This window comes from Simochromis diagramma, unplaced genomic scaffold (genome assembly GCF_900408965.1).
Source record: "Simochromis diagramma unplaced genomic scaffold, fSimDia1.1 OVJJ01000026.1, whole genome shotgun sequence".
In the NCBI taxonomy this organism is placed as follows: domain Eukaryota; kingdom Metazoa; phylum Chordata; class Actinopteri; order Cichliformes; family Cichlidae; genus Simochromis; species Simochromis diagramma.
Window position 1 is genome coordinate 5480548 of NW_024386985.1, and position 20251 is coordinate 5500798.

The following is a 20251-nucleotide window of genomic DNA, read 5'->3' on the forward strand; positions in this document are numbered from 1 at the left end:
ATATGTGGGAACGTCTAATTTGGTTTTCTGGACCCAACTGTTTTGGATTAAAGCTGAGTAAATAATTTATGTGTTCAAATAGTTCCATCTGCTATACATATGAAGGATGGCAACAATTTATATGCGAATCTCACGTACTGTATTTGTTGTGAAAATGAAATACCGTTTTAATAAACTTGTTTTGTCTGCTTGCTGTCCCTTTCAAGGTAGGGATCTTAACATGCCCTAAAGTTTGTTCAAAGTAGAGGATAATCCCACAGGACAAGTTTCAAAGAAACATTTTAAAAACTTTGTGTTAGTGTGTCATCAATAATGGACCTGCACAAGTTTTAAGGCTTACTATTGAAATGTATCATTTTTGTGGTTCAGACCCCAAAGTACCATTCTGTAGTTACTGAAAATATCTGAAAATGCCTCTAAATGTTTTACAGACAGACACAAAGATATTCATTGAAACATTAGTCATTTGAAAAAGAAAATACGAAAGATTTTTGTAACAGGATGTACTAAAAACAAATAATCATCTGGTCCTTGGGAGGTTTTAAAATCCAGAAAATATCAGTGGTCAAACATGGTGGTGGAGGCATGACGGTGTGGCTTTGTTTTGCAGCCAAAGAACCTGAACACGTTGCAGTTTTTGAGTCGACCATGAACTCCTCTGTATACCAAAGTATTCTAGAATCAAATGTACTGCAAGGCCATTTGTCCAACAGCTAAAGCTGAATGGTTGTCTGTCTCTCTGTGTTAGGCCTGCGTCAGGCTGGCGACCTGTCCAGGGTGTACTCTGCCTCTTGCCCTATGAGGCCTGGGATAGGCTCCAGCCCCCCTGCTGTTCATATGAGGTCGATGCTAATATGTAAAAGCTTAAAATTAAAAATGAGTGCACTTGCTTTTCAACATGACTGTAAACACAAAACACTGCATTACCATTCTCATAGTTTCCTCACAGATATATTTGCTCTGCTCTCCAATCTCCTCCTAACTGCCAAGCCAATAAAATCACATCACACTGGAACAGTGGCTAATAAATTTGATTTGTTTGGGTACACATACACATCCATACAAGCTGTTAGCAGTGAAAATGTTCAATTCTGTGGGTATTTTAAAAATGCATACTGCCAAGGTCCATGGTGCAATTAACACCAGCTAAAACCAATAAATATGCACGTGCATTTGTGTTCTTAAATTGGACTATTGATGAAGCAACCGTGCTTGAAGGGCATCCAAGAAGTCCAAAAGTAAAGAACTGCTTAATTACATCAATGTTTAAATCCAAGAAATGGTCTGTATAACATTATGTAGTCCACATTAAATTGGTCATTGGCCAAGTCCAACTCTTTTCAAACAAACTGACATTTAATTATAGTGAAATATGTGAAACTGGAGAGTTGAAATAGGATGAAAGGCTAAAACGAACCTACATCAACAAACACGGAGTCAAAGAACAATGTTTGTCGTGATGCTTTCCTGACGGGAATCGTGTTAGCATGAACTATTCTACATTTGGTGATGCTGATGTGGACACTTTTGTGTGTTAACGTGCACATTTCCATGTAAACTGAATATAGCACACTGTTGTGCACTCGACATACTCCACAATGACACCACGCTGTAGAACTATTAACACAGTAAATCACGTGCACTTTAAAGAGGATGGGGACTGAGTGAGGCAGGTGATAAGAGTGTGGGGAAAAGGCTGCTTCCTTTAAACGCAAACCCACAGCTCCCCACTATCCCATCACAGGCTTGGGTTTTATTGAGGGAAAAAATAGTTCCACTGACTGCCTGAATACTCAACCACAATGTCTGGCTGTGGAGGAGAAATAAAGAGAGAGCTTAATTAAAATTTCAGAGGTACCAGCTGGGTGTCTGATCCCACCCATCCCCTTCCCCCCACCATCCACCAGTGTCCTTGTATCTGAATTGAGACACACTCACCTTGATTTCTTCATTTATTAACCTTGACAGAAGTAAATAAGCATCGCAACTCACAGTGCCACAAAGCTCGAAAATTTGGGAAGCATAAAAACAAATGTGAAGCTTTACACTCGTGTATGTACGTCCACATTGGTATGCACGTGCGAGATCGCCAAACCATATTTTGACACACACAAATGCTTGCAAGTATGTCCACAGACACATACATTAGATACTATAATGTACCTGTTCGCACATGCACACACACACACATATACACACACAGACCCTCTGGGCCCAGACAAGGCCGCTCTTTAATGAACAGCTAATGGGCAAAGGAAGATACAACAAAGCCGTCTAGCAGGACTGTTTGTAGTTAAGTGATCAAATACACTCAGAAATGATATCCTTAGCATGAATAGCTATAACGTTACACGTAGAAGAATATGAAATCAGGTTCATTTTCACCAAATTGAAACATCATTCTCCCACCAGTGACAAGATGATCAATTGGAAAGCTTATTTTTGATCATTTATCCACTATGAAATGTGCAGGTGAAGTAAGACTTTCTTTAGCATCACTTAGCATTTTGATTTAGTTTTGTGCTCAACTGATATTTCACAGTTTTTCTGTCTATATGTGGAAAAAGAGTTTAATTTCATGATTGGGAGTTCATGCATTTTCTCTTTTTCAAAGCATTTATTCAGAAAGGAGTATAATATGCATCTGTATGTTCATGCATCTGTGTGGATATATGTCTATGGTGTTCCCCTGAGAGTTGCTAAATTGAGGGCCGCATCTCCGTGTGGCCTGCCGGATGGCGACCTTGCAGGCCTGTCTCTGTGAGCTTTGTGACTGCGTAATGAAGACTTCAGGGCCAGACAAACAAATTGTAATAAAGTGCCGTGCTGTGACTGAAAAGTAGGTGTTCTGACACACATGCCCAATTACAGGAAAACACATAATAAATACACTCAGTGTGCACACACACACACACACACACACCGATGCATATTGTATATTCATTGAATATTAGACTTTGCATTGATTATCATCACATTTGAAATGACTGCATCCATAAAAATACAAATTAATACTATTGGCTATTTTTGTAATCTGCAGATTCCCCAAAGTAGCTACCCTTTGCTTTGTTGACAGTGCTGCAAACCCTTCTCTCCATAAGCTTCATGATGTTGTCACCTGAAATGGTTTCACTTCACAGGTGTGTCTTATCAGGTTCATTCGTGGAATTTCTTCCCTTCTTAATGGGGTTGGGACCATCAATTGTGTTGTGCAGAAGTCAGGTTGGTGCACAGCTAAAAACCCTATTTGACAGCTGTTAGAATTCAAATTACGGCAAGAACCAATCAGCAAAGTAAAGAGAAACAGCAATCCATCATTACTTTAAGAACTGAAGGTCAGTCTGGAAAACTGCTAAAACTTTAACGGTCTCCCCAAGAGCAGTCGCAAAAACCATCAAGCGCTACGACGAAACTGGCTCACGTGAAGACAGCCCCAGGAAAGGAAGACCAAGAGTCACCTCTGCTGCTGAGGATAAAGTCCTCCGAGTCACCAGCCTCAGAAATCGCAAGTTAACAGCACCTGTGTTGTTTTTATGTTCAGTCTCAACTGTTACGAAGTTGATGTGCAGTTAATAAGTGCAATAAATATTTATATTGGAAAAGAAAATCGTGAGAGAATCGTGATCTCAATTCTAAGCCAAAAAAATTGTGATTCTCATTTTATGCAAAATCGTGCAGCCCTACTGCTATATAACCACAACTAAGGAAAAGCAACAAGCAGAGGAGATTTGTTTGGGCCAAGAAACACAAGGAGTGGACATTAGACCAGTGAAAATCTGTGCTTTGGTCTGATGAGTCAAAATATGTGATCTTTGGTTCCACCCTGTGACAAAGTGGTAAGCTTGAACTTAATTACCACTTGTCCCTTAAACATATTGCTAATTTATCCCATGTGATTTTACAGTTGGCTATGGTGCTTTAGTTTAGACATTGCTGGCGTAACTTTGCTCTACATACTATCCCGGGTTTGTTCGTCGTAGTATTATGTTACAGTTTACATCCATGCATATGCTTTTAAAGCAAATACTACTTAACCATTTGAATGTTCTTCTGTTGACAGGTGCATTTCTGGTCAATTATGTTTGCTAATGTTGCTTTGGATATATTTACCTCTGTTTATTCCTTTGTTCTTGTCCTATATCCAAAACAGGTGTGCAGGAGGGGCCGTCATGTCATTGATTGCATTGATTGCATCTCTGGGTTCAACCAAATGAAGGGGTTTTTCATTTTGTATAGTATTGTTTATTTTCTTTAAAGTAACCTTTTGAGTTATACTGTATGGAGTGTTTTACTTTTCAAACCATTTAGGTGTGTAAATGAGTTTGTCAATTGGATGAATAATCGTATTCCTGTTTCTTTGTTTAGATTGTATTGCTTGGTCTAACCTATTCTTAATGGTAGAGACTAATGAGGTTCAAGTGTGTGTAAAAATTCTGTTTAAAACAAGTGAGATTTTGACAACCAGAGTTGTTTTAATATGGTAGAATAGAGATGCCAGGAAATAAAATACACTTAAAAGAAATTTGATCAGTATGCTGATGCTGTCTACTTATCACTTTCCTGTACACTACCTCACACACCCGCGGTGTCTTTGTGCGATGCAGAAAAGGTGAAATGATGGTCTCTACATGCATGAGTCCTACCGTGAAGCACGGAGGAGGAGGTGAGATGGTGTGGGGGTGCTTTGCTGGTGACACTGTTGGGGATTTATTCAAAACTGAAGGCACACTGAACCAGCATCCTGCAGCGACATGCCATCCCATCTGGTTTAGACCATTTATTTTTCAAAGCAGGACAATGACCCTAAACACACCTCCAGGCCGTGTAAGGGCTAACTGACTAAGAAGGAGAGTGATGGAGTGCTGCACTAGATGGCCTGCCCTCCACAGTCACCTGACCTAAACCCAATCAAAATGGTTTGGGATGAGATGGACTGCAGAATGAAGGCAAAAGGGCCAACAAGTGCTCAGCATCTCTGGGAACTCCTTGAAGACTGTTGGAAAACCATTTCAGGTAACTACCTCATGAAGCTTAGTGAGAGAATGCCAAGAGTGCACAAAGCAAAGGGTGGCTATTTTGAAGAATCTAAAAAATAAAACATGTTTTGAGTTATTTCAAACTTTTTTTTGTTTACCACATAATTCCATGTGTGTTCATTCATAGTTTTGATGCCTTCAGTGAGAATCTACAATGTAAATAGTCATTAAATTAAAGAAAATTAATTTAATGACTTCCCATTAAATGAGAAGGCATGTCCAGACTGGTGTAGGGTGGAACTATCCACACTGGAACACTCCAAAATGAATTTCCTAAAGGTATAAAACAGTATGTTCATCCAAACAGCATGCGCAAGTTAAAGTAAAAACAAGTACTTAAAAACTGTCCCAGACGTGATTCCAGCCTTCTGGTGAAAGTCAGGTCTGTTAGTGCCAGTATCACTATCATCAATAGCACCTGCGTCCTGATGTGCACTTCCACACTCTTTCAAAGCTGAAGCACTCCGATATGCCTACATGGATTTTTTTCAGATGGGAGCGGTTCTGCAAATGCCTTCTGTGCCAGAGCTGCTGCTTTCTCATAAACAAACTTCTCTAATGGAAGACCTCACATAAAAAAAAATAAAAAAAAAGATGCACTGTAGTGGAAGAAAGGGCGACAAAAAAGTAGAAGATTATATATTTGTAAGAGTTTAACCTGAATGTTTGTTTTTCTGCAAAATGTGCATGTGTGTACTCGATGTGATAGTCACCACAGAATTGTCTGACCTTTAACGGTGTTCCAAAGTTAGGTGAAGTTGTCTTTCTTCTTCACCTAAAGTGGAGTGACATTTAATAGTCCCCACAGGTCAAAGAGGGTAACAAACACCAAATAAAGGCTGTCGGATGCCTAAAAAAAGGACAACCCTCACTCTGTAGTTGAGTGAATGAGTTTGTCTGCGTGTGTGTGTGTGAGCGTGTGTTCATATCTTTGTGGGGACCAAAAATTGGAAGTTTACTATATGTGGGGACCAGGATTTTGGTCCCCACAAGTTTGAAGGCATTTTTGAGACTCAAAATGTGGTTTTAGTGACAGGGTTACAATTGGGTTATGGCTTGGTATTAGGAGATTGTGGCTTAGTTGTACTTGTTTGAAGCTTAGGTGCATGATCCAAGCGGCCGACTGGACCCAGTCTCTCAGTGTGACTTATGTACTCCTTTGTTTGCGTCCTGCGTCTAGGGTAAGGGTTAGGGTTAGACATTCATTTTTGATGGTTAGGGTTAGGGTAAGCGGCTAGTTCTATGTCAATTAGATGTCCCCAGAAGATGTGAATATCCGATATGTGTGCGTATGTGTGTGTGCAACACCCATTTCAATAATACTTTTTCTCCACACTTTGCTGAACTCTTCTTCAGTCTGTCTTGTTACCTCTTTTCTAACCTTTTCTCTTGTGGACAAACACTTCTCTACTGCAACACATCTTCTCCAGACTCGGAGGCAATTAAATGTTAGTGCTGGAGGGGTGGGAGGGAGGAGTGATGGCCCATGGTGTGTCACACACGCCAGCAGATAGACCCTGTTGCCACTGGCCACTGTAACAGATCCATGTCTCTGGAGTTTTAAATGATTCAAACATCTGCCCTTTGCTGTTCTTGCGGTGGACAAAGGATGTTCCTTTTCTTCTCTCCAATTCTCACTCTTCCTCCTCTTCCTCTCTCTGTCCCCCTTTGTTACCCCCGAGCTTCTCAGACAAATCCATCAGTTAAGACTGCCGTATTTGTAACTTTAGGGAATCCAGTGTCTGCCTGGTTTAGTAAACTACTGCTATTCTATTTCCTCTGCCAGAATGAGCGCTTAGACAAGGTATTTCTGATCCTGTCTGTCAGCAAGCAAAAGCTACCAAGCGGAATTGCATGAAAGCTGTTAGAAAGATAAACAATGGGCCAAGAAAGACCCTTTCATTTTTTTTAGTGTGAATCTGGATGAGTTCCTGCACCATTCTAGTTTTCATTTTTCATTAAAGGTTTAGTTGTTTTTGCCAAAAGTCTTTTAGCTTTAGGGGAGCATTGTTAAAGCAATTTGCTGATCGAAGCCTCCATCCAGAACAGTAAAAATAAGTTGCTACAGGTAGAATTTTTAATAGCCCAAAGAATAAATGAACCCTTACCAACTGTTTTCAGTACACGTTAGAGCTAATAAGCATTTGTACATTTACATATGCATTTATACAGTCTTCGGTGCGGGCAAAAGCTTATTAAAATCCTAATTCAATATAAACTGGATGCAAAGTGGCTATTAACTGTAAAATACCATAAAACAATAAAAAATAAGATAAAATAAAAATCTATTTCTTGATTCCTGGAACAGAAAGACATGCATTTGGATATAAATGCCAGACTTTACTCAGTTCTTGGCAAGTGGACTAAATGTGAGACAGAACTCTGGTGCAGTCAGCTGACAGAGCTCCAGAGAGATATGGTTCATTCTTCACAACTCTGCAGTGGAGGTGAGCAGATGAGAGGAAACCAGGGGTGCAGGGGGCAACCAGCAACACAGAAGCCAACAAAACTCCCAAGCCCTAACAACTGACAGACAAGAGCAGATGAGCTTGCAGTAAATGCATTAATTACACAGACCAAGGTTGAGCAGAGCACAAGTCGAGCTAGGCTGAGCTGAGCTGGGCTGGGTTGTTTCTCGCAAAGCTGATTTAGGCCTCTGTGCAGGGGTTATTGGTGGAGGATGCTGGCTCTCTGCAGAGCATGCTTTGCAATCCCCAGGCCTCATTAGGGATGCAGAGAGGTTCTGACTCCCATCACCTGTGAGCTTTTTATATCTGGCATAATCTCTTAGTAGATATTTCTTACATCCAATAATGAGCAAGTTATTACTCCATACAACAGAAACTGGAAGCAGAGAGGGGATCAGGGGAAAAGGAGAGATGGGAGGAGGAGGGAAGGAAGGGAGGAAAAAGGAAATAAACTGTAAGCAAATACACAGACAGCTAAAATACAGAGAGATTGGAAATCCATGCAGATTTAAAAGGCGGCAAAGACAAGGAGGCATCCAGATTCGCTTTGGTTAACATCAGCAGTGTTTATAGCATCATGATTGTGGTAAAAACAAACAACTTGACAGCCCCCAACCTCCAGCCTATTTGGACCTTGGAGGGAGCATACCAGTTTAATAAATACATAAATAAGTGCATATATTAACAGAGCATTAGACTGACATGGCAGTGACAGCACCTGAAGCACTAGAAGACAAGTCATCCTTCTCCTCTCTCTTTCTCTTCTCTTTGCTGTCTGCACTGATTGATGTGAAGGAGGCGGATCAAAGGCTGCTGAACGGCGGTACTCAGGAAGATGGAGAGATAGATAGAAAGGGAGGAGAATGAAGGCAAAGGAGGTATGGGGGTGTAGGGCTAAAGTTGGAGCAGATAGAGAAGTTCCTGGCACTGCTGTCTGTCACTCAGCTCCATGAAATGACCCTCTAACTACAGGGCTAAGTCAGACATTAAAGCCTCCAGAGTCAGAGGATTCACTCATTCTCATTCACCCTCTCCTCTGTTCACCTAAGTCTCATTCTCTCTCCCTCTCTATCCTTTATCTTTTCTCCTCTATGTCCCATCCCGAAGAGGAGGAGCAGGCCAAGCACCATTAATCTCCTATCTAATAACACTGGTAATGTTACACATTATTGGAAAGAGATGGGCAAAATGAACCAATAAGTTATCTGATATGGGTCTCCCTTCTCCACGCACGCTCCAATCCCAAGGACATTTAGGCAAAAGAAGAGACACAGATGTACTGACAGAACAAGACAGAGAAAAGAAGAAAGGAGGCAAAGAGAGAAGGAGAGAGAAGGAGAATCAGCGACGGAAAAAGGGTGGGCAATGTGAAATATTTCCTGCTATCGACCTGTTGGCCAGGGACATGCATAGATTTCTGTATGTGGAAGATAAGTGTCTTTGATAAAGTAGGTTAGCATTGATTAATCCATGAAATCTTGGGGCTGTGGACTTGAAGTTAATGAGTAAGGTTTTCTATTTTCTCTGCAATCTCTCACGACATACGTGCTCAGCACAGCCCGGGGACCCGTGGCTGCAGTACACCACCCACCCCCCTTATTTTAGATGTCTGTTATTTTGGGTGAAGATGGCCAATCAATGAAGTTGACATTTGTTACTGTGAAGGATTCACAATGCAATCATGGGATAAGAGTTGTAAAGGCCTGCTCAGTGCATACAGAAGGGGTGGAAAGGTCACGGCTAATCTAAAGAGAACAGAAGTTATTTATCCATACATGGCAGAATAAAAAGAAGGTGGGTAACAGATCTATACATACAGCCCTTGGGGGCAGGGTTATGGAGAAACTGCACATACACACACACACACACACATACATACACAGGCAAATCGAATTTCCTATGACCTGCAAGATAATTTCCCTCCAGAAAAAGAAAAACAGAAAAAAAAAACATATCTTCCAGTACATAGCTGAGGTTTGTAGATTGTTCTGTTAAGCTGAATACCCCGCTAAACAGTCACCCTGCTTGAAATGTCCACCTGCATTGTTTGAGCTGTGTTTTTGCCGTATTTAATAGTGTATGATGGTTTCTTTGCATGCAGTCATAGTGAAGGAAAGCAAAGCAAACAGCATGTTGGCTACATCAGTCACATTTAGAACAACCTTGAAACAAATAGCACTATGGACGCATCCTCAGGCAACGAGCGCTGGGAGAAAGAAATCAAGGGAGACAGACAGGCGGGCATTGCAGGCAGGCAAACAGGCAGCTTTCTCTTTCTCTCTCTTCCTATCTCTCTTACCGACTGTACATCAACACCTCTGTTGCCCACACTCTTTCACATTCTAGTTTCTCCCTCCTCTCACTCACATTAATCCATCTCTCTCTCCGTTGTAAATCATCCCTCTCTTCCTCAACCTCAGCTCAGCAGCTGCGCGGAGGAGGTAGAGTGGATGTCAAAATATTTGGCAGCCATCTCTAGTGCCGGTGTAGCATTTTAACCTCCGTGGTTATTACACATATACAGGTTTGTCTGACATCCCCCCAGGCATTAGCCTTGAAATCTCTCTCTCTTTTCTCCCACTCTCTCCCTCTTTCTCTTCATTCATCACATCATTATCATTACAGCAGGGATACACAAACAACAAGCTCTCCCCACCCTCACCGCTCGATGCTCTGTGAATGACTGAAGCTTTGCTCCAAATGTTGGTGCTTTGCATGTCACGAGAAAATCGGAAAAACCACTGAACGGTCACCCCAGACACAGCACACCCTTAATCCACCAGAATTAAAAGCAGGGGCCTTTTCACCTTTTCAGCTCACTGCAACCACTAAACTTTGAGCTGGATGGACTCGCAGCACACATGCAATCATATTAAGTCATGCGTGCTTTTGCACCATATTTCCAACTGCACACAAACAAACACTGCTCTCTTCCTTAAACATGTGCAGATATTTCAGTATTTAACTCCTTCTCTAAATGCGTGTCCCTTTTTTATTTTAGTGCTTTTATTCTTTTTATGTAATATATTTATTGGGGGGTGGGGCGAGAGGGTTTTCCCAGGATAGAAAGACCCAAAAGGCTCTTGACAGCGTGTGTAAATCAAGATGTCATAAGAAGATCTACTGGTGCTATGTTGGCCTGATATACACTGTTGTATTGTGATGACAGATGCATGTACCCTATGTAGCACGCACAGAGGTTTCAGATATGCATGTTCTGATTTTTCTGTTTTCTTTTTCTCGTTATTTTTTCCTTTTTCTCAAAATGGGTACAGCTCCAAATATTTATCTCTAGTCCACCAGTAATACTTTATCTTGGAAAAGCACAAGAAAAATCCTCCACTGAACTGGGATAATGAATTTGTATTTTTACTGCAGCTCTACTCGTTTCAAGGATTCTCCGGAGATACTACTAGCACGAAGTGCAATCAAAATTACCATTTGATTCAATATACATGAACAATATATGCTGATTTGCACCAAAAGTGGCAATTATTTCACAAAGGCTTCCCTGTTTAAGGGCAGCAGGTCAGTAAAATGCATCTCTGTTGTTGCAATGAGCTGCATGTGCTCACACATAACCGCTGCAAACACGCATACAAAAAGAAGGATTTAAAAAAATGCACTTGTCTCCCATGTTTGTGTATTTTGTTTCGCTATGGTGGATCAAGGAGAATACAGGAGGACTGAAGCCACTGTTGTGGTTAAGATACACAAACAAACAAATCTCCTCCTTTCTGCCCCATTAAAACCTGTTCGCCTCTCCTGTGCCCTATTATCGCTGATCCTCCTCTGTTCTTCTGTGTACCATCAAAGATATTTCCCTGCAGTGCATAACAGACTAACTAACCATAAAAAAAACACTTGTTAGCATGCTTCTTAGTATACTGTGACACTACCTCAACACATTAACAGTAAAGCTAAAAACAAGATTTGCCGCTTTAGAGAATGTGCTGTGCAACAATTTCGTATTTTACTGGAATTTTTAAAATGTTGACATACATACAGTCGGGGTCAGGCCTACACTGATTTATCATGACAAATGTCATAGTAATTATGGTGAAATTTACTTAAATGTAATTACTTTTACCAAAAAAAAATACAACTTTATTCAAAAATCATAGATACAGACACAAATAAGTACATATACTCACTTACTTAGATATCTCAGCGCTTTGCCAAGGTCCCAAAGAAGACCCAAACCTGACCATCAGTTGATAGGAAATTGATTTGGATGTTCAGGAACAACACAGAGAACCACCAAAACTCAAGCCTGTCATGAACTGGAAAGTGCTGGAACACCAGCATCCACAGTGAGGCCAGTTTTACATCTTCATGATGAAAGAGTGCTGAAGAAGGAAGCCTCTGCTCCAAAATCAACACCTTCAATCTTGGCTGAGATTTGCAGCTGCTCACAAGGATGAGCCAAATGCCTTGTGGAGAAAGGATTGATGGACAGACGAGACAAAGACTGAGGTATTTGGCCACAGCGACGACAGATTTGTTTGAAGGTGAAAGGTGAGGCCTTTGAACCTAAGAACACAGTACGAGCTGTCAAACGTGACGGTTGCAGCATCATGCTCGGGGGCTGTTATGCTTCCAGTGATACTGGTACAAAAAGTAGGTGGAAAAATAAAGGACTACCTCTGAATTCTTCATCTTAACTTCAAATCAACAGCTAGACAATTGAAACCTGGACATGGCTTAGTCCAAAATTGACCTGCTGGGTGTTCCGACAGGACAAAGGTTCCCAGAACACTTCAAAGCTAGTTTTTGATTGGATAAAGAAGGCTTCTGGAATGGCTTTCCCAAAAGCCCAACCTCAACATTATTAAAAATCTGTGAACTGCATTAAAAGCCAGAAAAAGCCAGATCTGTGCCAGAAAACCAACCATGTATGAAAATATGTGAGCACAACTGTACATACTGAATAACGGTAAGAGCAAAAGGTTAGGTTGAACTATTGATTGAGATGTAGTTTAATGCAACATGAAGGACACTGACTATAAATCCCACTATGATCTATTTTACATATGCCAAGGTCTCCCAGTATCAATGCCACTGCCTCAGATGTCTTTTTCAGTTTTTTTTATGTTCGATCACAACAAAAATTGGGAAATACATGCAGTGTTAAATTGTATATGAGGTGCCAATTAACAACAATAATGATAAGAAGTTTTCATGAACTAGACATCAACTATGAGACTATTGAGATTTTGAAGCTTGTGGGTTCAGAAGTACATGGCTACTGCTGTGAGATAAATTTATAATTTTCCCCATCTGCCTGATGCATACTTATGCACATCATGCTTCGATCTGACAACTGATCTGACAGAGAAACCAAGCACAGAACATGATGTCCTGTAGGCTCACCACCCCAAGCATAAATATTAATAGAGAAGTCAGGAGGCCAAGGAGAGTCATTATAACCTTGCATAGACCTACGCAAAGCATCCTTAAGTCAGATATCTTATGTTTTACCACCATCACCACAATAGGTAATATTACAGGAGCCATTTGAAAGGTATATAATGTTAGAAGAACAATTAAAGACAAGACAGTATCTTGTTAAAAGTGTGATGACCACAGTAGAAGCTTAGGACAACGTTCAAAGGGGAACAAGCCCCGCCAAAAGAAAGAGAGTGAGTGTTTGAGATGAAATGGTTGGGGGTGGGGGGGGGGGGGGGGGGGGTGTGGATGATGATGAAGTGTGAGTATATAGAGTTGGTCTGAGAGACAGAAGTGGATGCAGAAAGCAGCTTACTCACACTGTGGTGAATCATTGTGCCCTGCCTGATAAGCTCTGACTCACTGAGAGAAGGGGAAAACAGCAGAAAAAGCAGCGAGTGTAGGTGGAAAACGAGCTGAATGCGTATGCATGAGAACGCGTGCGTGCACGTGGCGTGTGCCCATGTGTTCGCCACATGTAATTTTGGCCACATACTGCTCCCCGCTATGGCTGCAAGAACACGGACCCACGTTAGTGCACAGCTCTGCAGCGTGCGTGGCTCTGAGGTGTGTATGTGTCTGCAAAGTGTGTGTCATTCCTGCAGTGGTGACAGTGAAGGTCAGCAGCGTGGGTGTGTCTCAGGCCTCCCAGCTGTGGCCCGGGGCTAAGGAGCCATCACTGTCACATCTCTGTCTTGCTGCTGGGTGCTGCTGGCCCCGCAGCACGGCAGCACACAGGAATGACTCACGCGTACGCGCACATCTGAGTCCTGTGGCTCAGATACACACACATACACAACACGTGCTCACAGACACAGCACACAACACTAACCTCAGGACACATAAGCACATAAGCAGAGAATCACATATAAGCCCACAGATTGAGATGTCACATAGGCATAGTACACATGCTCTATCTACATCAACCTCAATTTAGCTCCAGCATGTAACAACCACACACACACACACACACACATCACTGAAACGGTCCTTTACATTCCTGAGATGGAAAGCATAATGCATGTCCCTTCTCTAATACAGTATGTGAACTTGATGACCTTGTCCACACTCATTCAATCACCAGTGGAGTGAGCACAATTAATCCAGCAGTCTGCTTCGTAGTCTCTGCTGTATCGCCTCAGCCTTGCGCTCTGCTGTATTCAGCAAATATGTACAAAGAATCTTGTCTGGAAGTTTTGTGCCTCTACAAGCACAAAGTCATGCAGAGTGAAGGTTTAGAGGGGAACATGATCTACTCTAATGATACTTCAGCTCTGTGTCTGTGCTGGTAGCATCACCGTTAGAGAGTTCTTTGCAAGTAAAACTTTTCCGCTTAATGTCTTCTATTAACATGTCAGTTCAGACAGATCACAATACGGAAACCTTGACTCTTTCTCGACCCGTGGATTTATTCAACTGGAAGCAAACTTGATATTAGAAAAGAAACAACGCATTTGAAATATTAGTGGCAGTAAAGTATAGCTCATTATCTTAGATTGATACTGTAGTTAAGAGTGAAATGTGCACACGGGCAGTTAAAGTGGCTGCCTCTTTCATGAGACCTTTTGGAGAAATACGGCTGAGAGTTTGGCTCCTGCTACTTCCCTTGAAAAAAGAAATATATATGACCTCTGGTTATAGTGTAGCCCTGAAATGGGCTGATGCTACAGCACAAACCCCAGTGTCCCCCTCTCCTAGTCATCATCACGCTGGCCTCTTTATAGTGCAATGCATGGCACATTAAAAAGGGGAGCACATTGCGCAATTACCGTCTAATTAACCGGCCGATATTTTATGTGGTCAGTGAGCCCGCAGACAGACTGCAGATTATTTGCCAAGATTTGAGAGGATGTATGTCTTACTGGATGGTTTTTAGGCAGATTTACTGCCCTCCACTGCTAATTTGTGTCTGCGTTTGCCTACATGTGAGCTTGCTTTAATAAAAATAAGGCACATATTATATGTCTCTGGAAAGGGAAGGTTATTTGTTTGATTTGTCTGAGTCATGCCTTATTCCCTACGCTGCCCCCCGCTCTCCTCCCCTTTCCTCCTTCCATCTCCGCCTCCCTGAGCCCTTAACAGCAGCAGGTTTGCATTGGGATTTGAGGTGTAATTAAATTCAATAAATAGGCGAAGGTGAAGAAATAAATCAAGCAGAAACTGATGAACAACAGGAGATTAAATGCCACTGAGCCGTGCAAACAAATATTTCAATAGAATTTTCAACAGAGGGCACCCAGGGCCCCCTGAAAACCTCAAAAAGTTTTGAAACTGAAAGTTGGGTCTCCCAAGCTGCCACTGCTATAACTATGCTTGATGCCATTGTCCTCGTTGACATCATAATATGGCACATGATAAGGAAATAAATAACCATTTGAAGGACAGATTGTAGGAGATGACAGGCTATGTTCCGTGCCCTCTGTCTTTCACATACCTCATCATCCTCCTGCATCATCGCTTATTCAGAGGCCAGCCAACGCTTTATTAATGACTACTGAAGTACCAATTAATGCTGCATAATACATGAACTACAGCTGTGCAAATCTGAATAACGTCTGATTAGGTACTAAAAAGGATAGGGGAAACACTGCTGGTGCATATTAATGCTATCGGGGCTGGGCTGGGTGGGGGGCGTTGGGGTCAACAGGGGTCTGGTTTTGAGCCAGATCACCCTGAAGAATCCAACAAAACAGCCTCACAGCCAGTCCTAAAAGTCACAGCTAGTCAGTAGCAAAGACCACAGCATGCTCCCATTCAGTTTTACGCAGTGTGAGTCAAAGTGGTTTGGTTCACACACTGATTTGCTTGCTTTACTCCATACAGCACCATACTGCCCTCCAGGGCATAACAGGCCTAAGTGCTTTAAGTCCCCAGAATGGAAATGAGGTCTTTTTTTTTTTTTTTTTAACGGCATCATTCAAGGCTACACCTGGTGCACTGAAAGCACCCAGGTCCACTGCTCCATGAATTAATGAAGGAAACCTAGCAGCAGGGAGGTCAACCTTTGACCCTCACTACTCATTCACACAGCTTGGACCAGGTACAAGAAAACTGATAAGTCTCTGGGGTTGGCGGAGGTTGGGGGGTGGCGGAGGGTTATTTGTGTGCCTGCATGATTGTTCGCTCTCCATCATCTAAACTGAGACGTGTTGCTCAATTCTGAATTAAAATGACAAGGACAAAAGTGTTTCCAATTAGGCCTTTTGAAAAGATCGCCCATGTTCACTCCTCTCTTGGATTCCTTCTCTCTTTGCTTGTGCTCTTCTGCCACTCAATAAATCTTTAGTTCCTAAAAAAACCCACAGTCTTGTCTTCCTGCAGTATCGCTCTCACTTTCTCTGCCATTCCCTCCTTCTGTTTTGTCTTTGCCTCTTGTCCTCTTTTGAACAGCTGCACTGCCTTTATTATGTTGCGCTCCCTCTCTCCCTGTCTGGCCTTTCACGCTAATCCTCCATTGGCCTTTCACATGCACAAAATTCCCCCCTGAGCCCCCATTCCTCTGACAGGCTTTCACATACAGTATTAGATTAGGCTTAGCTGTGTTTATTTATTTATTTATTTCGTCTTTTGTCTCTAAAACTTTCGGAAACCAAATCCAGACCCCCACTCTCCCCCCCCCCCCCCAACCCCCAAACAAACCCTGCTAACTGCAATTTTCAGCTTGCTTCCCTTTTTTTTTTTTTCCAGCAGCAACATTCTGTTACATATCAATTTGGCTCTTGTGTCCTCTACTGCAAACATTCTTTGGTGCTAGTTTTTGGCAGTGAACATGGCAGCACTAACTGAGAGTTTTAGAACAGGCTGTCTAATGGAGGCTCACAGCATTTTGTGGTTTCCAATCATTTGGCGCTAAAAGAAACACACAGTAGCAAATGGGCTGAGCAGTCACCCATTAAGCTGGCCACCAGCACCTCAGCTTAATTGTGGTAATGAAGTCCAGGCTGACCCTATAATGCAAGGTCCACGCGTGCTGCCATGCTGATGATTTTATAGACCTGACCTGAGTTATGACCCAAACCCTGCTAGGCTAGTAGATAGAAATATGGAAGCATGGTGGGAGGAGAAAATAAAGTAGCGTGTGAGAGTACAATAGAGAGCAATGGACAGCTAAAAAGTGAGGCAATGAGAGATGGATAGAAGAAGGAAACTCAAGTAAATCATTTTAATGAAATGAGTACTTTATCTAAAGGACAGTTCAGCTTCAAGGAACTATTTTTGAAGAACTCTTTTCTTGCTTAGTCCTACCATTCAACACTACCCTCCTGGCCCATTAGCCCTGGGGCTGGCCTTTCATCTCTCTAACCTCTCTAGTGAGCAAGTCCAATCAGGAATCAATATCCATGTCACAGGGAACACATGCTGCTTTGACACCAGTGGATACGACAAAAAAAGTCTATTACACAGCAGTTATCTCCATTACTGCTGAGCAACTCGGTCTCTAAAAGTCACAGAATGGAGGATGGCGGGCTGAGAAAAGTAGGGAGGAAGTGTGGTGGTGACACATTGTGAAACTCTAATTTGGAGCAACATGTCTGATTAACCTACATTTCTCCTTTGGGACCTGAAGACTGTCCAGGCAGACACACTCACAAAAAAAACAAAACAAGACATGATCAAAATGGGATATATCACCTCCACACACATTCACAAGTATATGACAACATCTAACTTCTGTAGGTCACTGCTGTTCATGTATCTGTTTCGATCATGTGCACATTCTTTTCCTTATTTAGCCTACTTTAGATGGAATTTGAAGGTTTCTGGAGTTCCATATTTCCTCAAATCAAAGCTGTAGTCATAAAAAATTGGCAACCAGATAAAAGCTGGAAAAAGAACAATCCCGCACAACTGTTGTCAGTAAATGTTTCACAATAACAGCCTTATTAAGAAATGAAGGGTTTTTGTTTGAAAGACTAGGACTTTTAATTTGATAGTTTAATTAGGCCAGGCAAACATGTTGGGGAGGTTCTACTCTAAATTTGTAAAAGCAGCACTTAGTGACAAATATTTTAGGCATGTTCTGTGTTCTGTGATAATGAATAGCTTTGTAGTTTGTTCCTTTATGTTTAAAGGTAAGCTGTGGACATCAATTATGTGTCGTTTTTGTTAGTGCTCTACTTTATAGTTGTCTGTCTGTGCCCTTGTAGCTGCAGTCTGAGCACTGACAACAAATTGCAGGGTATGAATATGTCCAGGGTATTAATATGCATGAACCCATGATGAAGAAAAATGTATGGGACTTGAACTCCATTGACTCTTGAGTCACACAGGCATATTTAAGTGCAGTGTGTTGAACAGGGAAAACAGGAGAAGATATAAACAAGCCTTCATACTTCAATGTTATCAATTATACTCACTGAACAGGTAATCAGAGATAAAAGCCTACCTGCTTCAAATAAAGGCTTGTTACCTTTCTCCAATTAAAGTAAGAAAAATCAGCATTAGTCATGATTCTAAACTACAACTTCCCTATGTCTGAAACAGCTCTTTGCAGCTATACAAATACAGTAAGAGTCATTTTACCGAAACACAAAAGTAGGTCATTTGTCAGCGTCAGAAAGTGCCACAGTCATATGAACCTCTTCTGATCCATCACCCACAAGCTTAGCATTGTTAAACTGAAGAGTCAACCGATATGGACACCAAAAGACTTTTTAATCATAAATCCTGCACATCAGTGTTCTGGCATATCTGGCCTTCTGTAATACAGGGTGGGCCATTTATATGGATACACCTTAATAACATGGGAATGGTTGGTGATATTAAAGTCCTGTTTGTAGCACATTAGTATATATGAGGGGGGCAAACTCCTCAAGATGGGTGGTGACCATGGTGGCCATTTAGAAGTCGGCCATCTTGGATACAACTTTTGTTTTTTCAATAGGAAGAGGGCCATGTGACACATCAAACTTATTGGTAATGTCACAAGAAAAACAATGGTGTGCTTGGTTTCAACGTAACTTTATTCTTTCATGAGTTATTTACAAGTTTCTGACCACTTATAAAATGTGTTCAATGTGCTGCCCATTGTGTTGGATTGTCAATGCAACCCTCTTCTCCCACTCTTCACACACTGATAGCAACACCGCAGGAGAAATGCCAGCACAGGCGTATCCGTAGTTTCAGGTGCTGCACATCTCGTATCTTCACACCATAGACCATTGCCTTCAGATGACCCCAAAGATAAAAGTCTAAGGGGGTCAGATCGGGAGACCTTGGGGGCCATTCAACTGGCCCACGACGACTAATCCACTTTCCAGGAAACTGTTCATCTAGGAATGCTCGGACCTGGCACCCATAATGTGGTGGTGCACCATCTTGCTGGAAAAACTCAGGGAACGTGCCAGCTTCAGTTCATAAAGAGGGAAACACATCATCATGTAGCAATTTCAAATATCCAGTGGCCTTGAGGTTTCCATTGATGAAGAATGGACCCACTATCGTTGTACCCCATATACCACACCAAACCATCACTTTTGTTGGTCCAACAGTCTTGGAGGGATCCATCCAATGTAGGTTAGTGTCAGACCAATAGCAGTGGTTTTGTTTGTTAACTTCACCATTCACATAAAAGTTTGCCTCATCACTGAACAAAATCTTCTGCGTGAACTGAGGGTCCTGTTCCAATTTTTTGTTTTGCCCATTCTGCAAATTCTGTGCGCCGATCTGGGTCATCCTCGTTGAGATGCTGCAGTAGCTGGAGTTTGAAAGGGTGCCATTTGTGAGTAGCTAATATCCGCCGAAGGGATGTTCGACTAATGCCACTCTCCAGTGACATGCGGCGAGCGCTACACTGTGAGCTCTTGCTGAATGAAGCTAGGACAGCCACTGATGTTTCTTCATTAGTGACAGTTTTCTTGCGTCCACATTTTGGCAAATCCAACACTGAACCAGTTTCACGAAACTTAGCAAGCAGTTTGCTAACTGTAGCATGGGAGATGGGTGGTCTCGTAGGGTGTCTTGCATTGAAATCTGCTGCAATGGCCCGGTTACTGCGTTCACCAGATATCAATACAATTTCGATCCGCTCCTCACTTGTTAACCTCTTCGACATTTCAATGGCTGTGAACAAAAAGAAACTTGTAAATAACTCATGAAAGAATAAAGTTACGTTGAAACCAAGCACACCATTGTTTTTCTTGTGACATTACCAATAAGTTTGATGTGTCACATGGCCCTCTTCCTATTGAAAAAAACAAAAGTTGTATCCAAGATGGCCGACTTCTAAATGGCCACCATGGTCACCACCCATCTTGAGGAGTCTGCCCCCCTCACGTATACTAATGTGCCACAAACAGG

General features: G+C 41.9%; 1 protein-coding gene across 11 annotated transcripts in view; it reads right to left on the bottom strand.

The window, feature by feature from the left end:
• Positions 1 to 20251, bottom strand: part of celf5a (cugbp, Elav-like family member 5a) — a 192771-nt gene that overhangs the window by 105934 nt on the left and 66586 nt on the right. The gene's annotated exons all lie outside the window — the stretch shown is intronic.